This window comes from Lycorma delicatula, chromosome 7, assembly GCF_047948215.1.
Source record: "Lycorma delicatula isolate Av1 chromosome 7, ASM4794821v1, whole genome shotgun sequence".
Classification (NCBI taxonomy): Eukaryota; Metazoa; Arthropoda; class Insecta; order Hemiptera; family Fulgoridae; genus Lycorma; species Lycorma delicatula.
The window spans coordinates 85,664,604-85,674,297 of NC_134461.1; the positions used below are offsets into that span (position 1 = coordinate 85,664,604).

General features: G+C 27.9%; 3 non-coding genes across 3 annotated transcripts; 1 reads left to right on the forward strand and 2 right to left on the reverse strand.

Moving 5' to 3' along the window:
* Positions 1–7,135: 7,135 nt before the first annotated feature.
* On the reverse strand, positions 7,136–7,209 carry TRNAT-AGU (transfer RNA threonine (anticodon AGU)). Its single transcript has one exon. It is a non-coding gene; the product is annotated as a tRNA-Thr (tRNA).
* A 155-nt stretch (positions 7,210–7,364) lies between these two features.
* Positions 7,365–7,436, reverse strand: TRNAW-CCA (transfer RNA tryptophan (anticodon CCA)). The gene has a single exon. It is a non-coding gene; the product is annotated as a tRNA-Trp (tRNA).
* A 751-nt stretch (positions 7,437–8,187) lies between these two features.
* TRNAK-CUU (transfer RNA lysine (anticodon CUU)) lies at positions 8,188–8,260 on the forward strand. Its single transcript has one exon. It is a non-coding gene; the product is annotated as a tRNA-Lys (tRNA).
* Positions 8,261–9,694: the final 1,434 nt, after the last annotated feature.

Consider the following 9,694-nt stretch of genomic DNA (forward strand, 5'->3'; position numbering starts at 1 on the left):
CAAGAAAAGTAATTTTAAAAACCACAATAATTAATTAAATATTTAATATTTTGTAAAATGATAACTTAAAAGCAAAATAAAGAATTTTTATATGAATTAGATAAAAAAATTTCGATAAAATTCGAAATTACTCCTTTAAGTACAACTAAGAAACTATCATGTTTACTTGCGAGTGGTTTGCAAAATCTTCATAAATTCGATAATCTCTCATCCAGTACTATTTTGGGGCCTGATATCCCCAGGGTCAGGGCTGAGGATTCATTTTATTCGCACTGAGAGTGCCGAGACCTTGATATTAGAGTCAATCCAATTGTATTGACAATCTTGAAAAAATCCTTAAAACCTACAAGTACATTAGCTGTAAAATAACTAATGTTTTACTTACATTTAGTTATTAAACATGTTTAAACAATATGCTGTAAATTTTAGTATTAAAAATTCAGTCTTATGTTAACGTAAGTTGACTTAAGGTATCATAAAAATAATATTACAATATTTCTAATATAAATCTTACTATTTTTTATTATTTGAGCAAAAGATTTATTTATAAAAAAAATATTATACTCTGAAAAAATGTTAAATTTATTCCCTTCCCGATAACATTCTACGTATTTAAAAATAATAAAATTTAAACAACTTTAATGTAAGTTATGGCATCAGTTGTGTTGATATACGTAATTAATATGTACAGCTAAACGGTGCTTAATTATTCAGGTAGATGGCCTCCGTGGCGCGAGTGGTAGCGTCTCGGTCTTTCACCCGGAGGTTCTGGGTTTGAATCCCGGTCAGGCATGGCATTTTTCACACACGCTACAAAGCATTCATCTCTTCCTGTGCGGGAAAAAATTGCTTAACTGCGGACTCGGAGGTTAACAAAAAAAAAAAAATTATTCAGGTAAGTAAATTAATCTTGATTATTGATTAAATACTTTTGTCATAATCTTTACTATGACGAGAAGAGCATGCTAAAAATATAGACATTTAACAAAATTCCCGTTGCTTTAACAAAAAAAAAAAAAATTGGGTGAAATGTTACTGAACTGAAGGAACGATTTCATTGTTTTTGGAATTTTCACTTCAAATTTAGTTTTATATTAAAACTTTATATTTAATTTTATATTCCCTTAAACCTAATTTTAATAACAATATTTAAATGAGAATTTGGTTATTTATCAACATCAAAACTATATCTTATAGATGATTATACTGTAAATGAAATGGAATTTTGATAAGATTAGTTACTTCAGCGATCTGGTGGCTAAACTAAACATTTTAAGAATTAACTAAAGATAGTACTTTGTAATTTACATCATAAAAAGAAAATGCTTCAGATTTTTCTTTTTTAATTTACTAAAAGGCCTTAATGACTTTCACAAATTATTACTTAATTAAATATAAATTTATTGTTAGTTATAAAAAAATAAGAGATGTAAAAAAAATCTAGGAAGTTATAATTTTATAATATTCTTTTCCACAGTATATACGTAAAAGAAAATTATTCAAATAATTGTTTTAATGAAGGTAGTGTAATTAAAGAGAAAATGAAGAATTAAATGAAACATAATTTCCTCTCTTACTTATTTTTCACCGGAAAATCTATTATCCAATTTTATTAAACTTTTTCGTTTAAACTACTAGTTTCGATTAAACTTGTAGGTTTTCCTTGCCCATGCTACGTTAAATCCGGTTGATCCATTTTCTTCAGTCGACAGTTACAGTTGTCTATGAAATAGCATTTAATTTGTTTTTCATGCATTATAAAATGATAAGTTAAAATCGAAATAAAGAATTTTGTATAAATTAGACGGCGTAAAATTCGAAATAACCCCTTTAAGAACAACTAAGAAATTATCATGTTTACTTTGTGAGTGTATTGCGAAAACAGTATAAATTCGATCATCTTACAATAATCTATCATCTGGTACTATTTTGGATCCTGAGTAAGATGGTTCCCAAACCGTCCTTTATCACCACCCACGTCTTTTCCTAATTCTTGATTACTTCTTCCCTATTATTAACTTTGTGGGTAAGGTCTGATACCTCCAGGGTCAGATGAAAATTTTCACGCTGGGTGCCGAGACCTTGACATTAGAGGCAGTCCAATTGTACTGATAATTATGAAAAAAATGTTTTAAAATATAAACGCTACAAATATTTATTTCTGAAATTTAATCAGGAATCTCGTCTCACTCTTGGAAAGGAGAGTGTTCTCATTCTCTTTTAGAAAACGTTTTGTACGACAAAATTGAACCGAAAAGTGAATGAATGTCCAACCCGGAATCAACAAAGCAAACAGATGGAAAGAAAATAAACATCTAAAAAAAAATAATAATATTAATAATAAACAAAACAGTATAATAGATTTTCTTGTAAAAGAAGTAGAGAAAATTATGTTTTATGTAGTTTTGAATATTCTTTTTAATTCAACGGTTTTCGTTAAAACAATCATTTGAATCATTTTCTTATACATTCTGGAAAAAAGATAATCCCGCCAAATTATTTTTAAAATTTCTCTTATTTCTAACGAACTGTAAATATATAATTAACTAAGTTATAACGTTTGAAAGGCATGAAAGAGTTAGTAAATTTTTAAAAAAATTTGTAACATCATTTTAAAAACTATATAAATTACAAAAGTACTGTTTTTAGTGGAATCTTTGCATTTGTTGTCTAGCTACCAGATCGCTGCAGTTACTAACAGCTCACCTACTCCGTTTGTAGATACTTTCGTATGTCTTAATGTACTTGAAAGCGTAATTTCCATGTTAACATCTCAAACTAATTTTTAGCATTAAAATTAGGTTTCAGGGAATTTGTAAAACTCTGTATAAAAGTAAATTATTATTGAAAATTCCAAAACTATTCCTGAGGAATACTGTGTTTAATATATGAATATTTTATTTTTATGTACACAATAAATGTTGTATGTGTAATACTGTAATGAAATCACATATTACATTGTATCAGTTCAGCAACAAATTACTGTAATAAGAGTTCTTTTAGTCCACTTTTCCTGCAAATTCTTTTGAGCTGCGATAATAGGAATTTTGTAGGAGGTTAGTATACTGCATGCTTTTTCTGTGACATAGAGATGACATAAAAGTATTTAAACCTACAATCAAAAACAATTTGCTTACAATATCTCCAGTCTTACATAAGTGTAATTTATTATTATTATTATTTAGTACCCACTTTTGTAATAATTAAGTGTGCTCTTAGAAAGTTTTTCGGGAGGTATTTGCCAAAACCAAATAAGTGGTGTATTGTTTTGTTGTTGATGTTGACTGCCCAATTTGAATTGTTTATGGAGCCTTCATCACTTAAATGTATGAAGTTTATATCTTCATTAATTGAATGTAATTTATATGAAATGATTTGTAAATATTGATTCTGATGTCTGCAGTTCTAATATCTTTTCTTTTTAATGCAAGTGAATATATATATATATATATATATATATATATATATAATATATGTGTGTGTGTGATTTGTAGATTTTTTGCTGTCACTGCAGTTTAATCCTGGGTTAGTACGTTCATTGCATTGAAGAGTGCTTTGTTATTATTGTTTTCGACCTCCACAGAGGTATGGTAGCATCACAACTCATTCAGAAGGTTCTTAGTTTGAATCTAGTCAGGATTAAAATTCTTATATGCTACAAAATTTATCTGTCACAAAGTAATTATAATTAGGCATTACTCTATTGTTACTTTGAGAATAAATAAGTACCAGTAAATAAATTATGTGACCTTGTAATCTTTTTTTTTTTTTTAAATCAAATCAAAATTAGATTATAATGGGTGTTCCAAATGAAACTATGCGTCTTAATATGACAAAAAAATTGGAATTTAGTACTTATCACATAAGTTGATAATCATTCAGTTTTCCAGAACACAGTAAACTCAGAACTTTACTACAATGAAATCATTTATTCATTCATTGGCACACACTGCCAATATTTCCCTAAATTTACTGTATGAAATTTTTAGTGATAGGCTCCTTTCAAAGCATATCTGACTACTGAGATTCTTAAATCTACATCTATAAAAAAAATCTTACATCTACAAATTTTCATTTAATGAGAAACATTGAAAAATCTGTGTTTACAAGAACAATGCTCATATCCTTGATGAACTGAATTTAATATAACTGAATTTATAAATACATTCATTTGGATCCATTAAAATCTACTACATACTTAATAGCTGTGTGTATTTTATTATAGTTATTATTTGATATGGACACTTATCCTAAATAGTTCAACGTTTGTGTTTCATGATCAGGGGTAGAAACATTAGAAAATGTTGTAGTTGAACTGTAATAAATCCAAATATTACTTATATTAAATAATTAATTAATTTACATTCATTTATCAAATGCTAACTATTAGTAATTTATGTATGTTTTTAGAGGCTACAGGACCATTCCTAATAAACGCTTTATTTTTTTAAATTAATTTATTTTTATTCTTTAATTACAAAGGATGACACAAATTTTTTTATACGTGAAAAAATATCAATTCTAGGCAGGATTTTAACCCATAGCCTTGTGAATGAAAGCCAGGCCGTACTATTCTGTCAATTTATTGGCAGAATAACTGTCAATACATGCTATAATTACTAATGAATTTTCTAAAAAAAATTGTTATAAAAAGAATTATGTAATTATCTACAGATATATTTTTTGTGCTTACACAGCACAAGGTGAGAAAATAAGTTATTTACAACATGTAAAAGAAATGGTAGAGTATATACTAATTTATTAATCTAGCTTTCCATAGATTCAAGTAAAAAATAAAGATAAGTCAAAAAATGAAGTAGATATATATATATTTGATTACTTATCTATTTGATTCTTTAAGTTACTTTGTGTACTACACTAAAAATAAGTATAATTGCCGTTACCATGTCAGGTACAGGAAGTTTAAGTTTTGTAAGCATAGTTGGTTTTGGGTATGTGCTGGTGTTGGTGAACAGGTATACTATGAGAATATAGGATGAAGAGAGGAAAGAACCATTATCTGATGCAAGACAATGTTGCCTTCGATCAATCACATGTATGTATTTTGCTTCACTCTGGCATCTACAATAGTAAAATACCCTCAACTACATCTAAAATACTTCATCCAATCTGCACAAAAATTATGCTTAAAAAACTTAAGTTTATTGTATTAAGGATGACAATAAGAAACAATTTCTGTAATATGAAATTATATTATGAAATTCCAAGCCTAGCTGGGATTCAAACCCAAAATTATAAAAAATAGAAATCATAGGTTGCACCTGATATTCATTTTGTAAATGGCTTTTTTAAAATGGATTATTGCTTCATATATAATCAAGTTACCAACAAAAAATTAAAAAAATGAAAAATAAATGGTAGTTTTCATATATATATTCTTTTTATGATTCGTATTATTCCTCTGTGCTCTTAAATTCTATTAAATAAACCATCTACTTTTGCAAGATCTGAGAACTTTCATGAAAAATTAAGATAAGATATGTCTTATCTCAATATTCTTTAATAGGATAAATAAATTCTGTTTATTTAACAGAATTTAAATATATATATTACAATTTTTTTAAGGAATTTAATATATTTTCTAGGTTATTAAGGTGGAATTTAAGCATTATATGAAAAAGAATAAGAATGAACTAATATTGTCTTACAAGACAATATTAGTTCAGTTTTTAAGAAAGTGACACATTTTATATCTAAAGCAAATTTAGCCATATGAGAATTAATTTCTAATATTTTTACTTTGTTTTAAAATAATCCTGCCTCGAAAACAGACCACAAGCCTAATAACTGTTAAACTGTTGGTCTTATCCAGTATTTATCCAATGATTTCTAGGGTATTGCATTAACAGAATCCTGTCAAAAAAATTAAATCCACAACACAGCTATTAAAATCTGTTTAATTATTAGTTGATAATATTTATAGTTATGGTAGTGTTATTTTTACATTGGCTGTTACATAGATTCTTATCATCTGATAACTGCAACAAACAATTCAACATAATAAATTACTGAACACAAATTATAGTAACTTATCAACATTTAAAAACAATACATACATAAAATGAAGAAAAAATTAATAACATATCTAATAGGAGAAAATACATAATTTTCAATGAAGCCCATTTTACCTTTAAAACAACAAACAAAACACAAGATCATTTGTAAAACAAAAAAAATAAATAAAACACAAAAACATGACATAATAAAACATAATAATGTACAAGGTGAACATATCAATCCAGAAGAATATAAAATAAACTACAATAACTACAATACCGAACACAGAAGATGATTTTAAGATTTGGAATTGAGATTTATGAGATTCGCCTTATGAATAGTACAAAGAAATGAGATCCAGAATAACAATGCTTATCAAACATTAGGTATTTTTAACTTAAATGATATTGTCTAAGTTAAAACTGATATAGAGTGAGTGAATGATGATCACCTTATGTACTTCTGCATATATAATTCAAATGTTTTTGTAGTATGGGAAAACTGCAAAAAACAATAGTTAGACCAGTTCTACTGAATTTCATAATTTCAGTAGCATATTAACTTATATAGTATAATTTAATTACTTGCATGTATATATATATATACATATATGTGATACGAATTTACTATATATAAAATAAAACTTATTTCTTTCTTTTGAAATAAGGAAAAAATATTACTGAAGTTAGCAAAGTTTGCATTTAAAGTCAATAAACACTAATACATAGTTTTAGGTCTTTCTGGTGCTTTGTGGTTAAGAAGTTTAACAGAAAGAATTTGCTCGTACAAGATCAGGACTTCCTAAATTCACCTTGATATTTCCTAATAACTTTTCTATATTGAGTTCGATTTGATTCTGTAGTACATAAATTTAATTAATTAAAATATAAAGTTGAGTTTTTTTTAAACTACATTAAACCCATCTTGTGATGGTAATTATCATAAAAGTAGGTATTTTGACTGACCGTAACTATTAATGAAAATTTAAGTTGGGCTGACATATTTAAAATAACCATGTAATCACAATACCTAACAACAGCTAAAAAAGTAATACTATTAAGTTTTTTTCTTTAATATTGCATCATAAAAATTTGCTGCATAAAAACAAACGGCCATGAGGCACCGGAGGGACTCGAACCCTCGATCTCCTGTTTACTAGACAGGCGCTTTAACCAACTAAGCCACGGCGCCGATGCCTGTGGGCGTCGAAAATTTCTCTACATAAGTTTACCGCTTAAATGTCTTGAAAATTAAAATGAATTAGAATTTGATTGACTAAAATAATTTTATTAAAGAAAAAAGTTACTAGAATTTTCTTCCAAAAATTATTGACGGTGAAAAAAAATTGACCCCGACGTGATTTGAACACGCAACCTTCTGATCTGGAGTCAGACGCGCTACCGTTGCGCCACGAGGTCTTGTTCAAGATGACGAAAAATTTCTGTATATAAGTATAACAATTTTCGTATACTTAGTCGCACAATAAACTTTATTGATTAAATCGTTGATTATGTAAACGTAACATAATGTTACCGCTTTTTCATTGGTTTGTTAGTTATCGCCTTTAGAATATTTTCCGTATTTCATTCATTCTACCTACGCCTTAGTAATAATTTGAAAAAATGCTCATTCTCTACGGGATAATTATTTTCTTCCTAATCTGCCATGGAAAGTAAAACATTTTAGGAATAGAGAAAACCATTTAATCGCCTGACTTTAAATAAAAATGTAATTAAGTCTTGATTAGATTATATATTTTCGGTTTTAGTGCTGTGTGTGGACAAGTCGAAGTCAAGTACACATAGATGTTCAGTTAGGTAACACTTACGTAATATAATATATATATATATATATTTCTTAATATCTGGATTTCTTACACGTAAAATTAGTTACGTCAAATTTTAAGTATTTTTTTCCAAAGTAAAATTTTACAAAATTGTAATTTTTTTATCAATAAAATTCAAGAGTTCGCAGTGTTCGACACATTAGGTTAGCTATTTCATTTAGAATTACTGTAATAAATAATCTAATAATTCTAAATTCTACTTAAAAAAATAATTCTTAACGAGTGATTAGGATTTTAGATTAATAATTCAATCATGATATTCGTGATAATACTTGTATGGTTTTTTTAATTTTTATATAAATATTTTAGGTGACACAGCCGTCGCCCGGCTAGCTCAGTCGGTAGAGCATGAGACTCTTAATCTCAGGGTCGTGGGTTCGAGCCCCACGTTGGGCGGATTTTTTTTAATGGTTTAGAAAATATAATTATATATTTTCTATTTAATGCTTTAATCAATTTGTTTGATAAAATATCGTTTTTTTTTTTGTTATGATTATCCAATATTATTAGCATTTAATTATATTAGTGTGAATGACTAGCTAACAAATTTTTGAAAATATAAAATATTTGAAATGTGACTTGCACTATAAACAATAACACAATTTATATACAAAACACATAAATGTATAAACAAGAAAAGTTGGTAGTTTTTTGTTCACTTGAATAAAATTCAGAACAATATTTAAGTGCAAAAATTTAAGTACATAGAATAAAGGTTTTTTTTTTTTTTTTTTTTGTCTTCAGTCATTTGACTGGTTTGATGCAGCTCTCCAAGATTCCCTATCTAGTGCTAGTCGTTTCATTTCAGTATACCCTCTACATCCTACATCCCTAACAATTTGTTTTACATATTCCAAACGTGGCCTGCCTACACAATTTTTTCCTTCTACCTGTCCTTCCAGTATTAAAGCGACTATTCCAGGATGCCTTAGTATGTGGCCTATAAGTCTGTCTCTTCTTTTAACTATATTTTTCCAAATGCTTCTCTTTCTTCATCTATTTGTCGCAATACCTCTTCATTTGTCACTTTATCCACCCATCTGATTTTTAACATTCTCATATAGCACCACATTTCAAAAGCTTCTAATCTTTTCTTCTCAGATACTCCGATTGTCCAAGTTTCACTTCCATATAAAGCGACACTCCAAACATATATTTTCAAAAATCTTTTCCTGACATTTAAATTAATTTTTGACGTAAACAAATTATATTTCTTACTGAAGGCTCGTTTAGCTTGTGCTATTCGGCATTTTATATCGCTCCTGCTTCGTCCATCTTTAGTAATTCTACTTCCCAAGTAACAAAATTCTTCTACCTCCATAATCTTTTCTCCTCCTATTTTCACATTCAGTGGTCCATCTTTGTTTTTCTACTACATTTCATTACTTTTGTTTTGTTCTTGTTTATTTTCACGCGATAGTTCTTGCGTAGGACTTCATCTATGCCGTTCATTGTTTCTTCTAAATCCTTTTTACTCTCGGTTAGAATTACTATATCATCAGCAAATCGTAGCATCTTTATCTTTTCACCTTGTACTGTTACTCCGAATCTAAATTGTTCTTTAACATCATTAACTGCTAGTTCCATGTAAAGATTAAAAAGTAACGGAGATAGAGAACATCCTTGTCGGACTCCCTTTCTTATTATGGCTTCTTTCTTATGTTCTTCAATTGCTACTGTTGCTGTTTGGTTCCTGTACATGTTAGCAATTGTTCTTCTATCTCTGTATTTGAACCCTAATTTTTTTAAAATGCTGAACATTTTATTCCAGTCTACGTTATCGAATGCCTTTTCTAGGTCTATAAACGCCAAGTATGTTGGTTTGTTTTT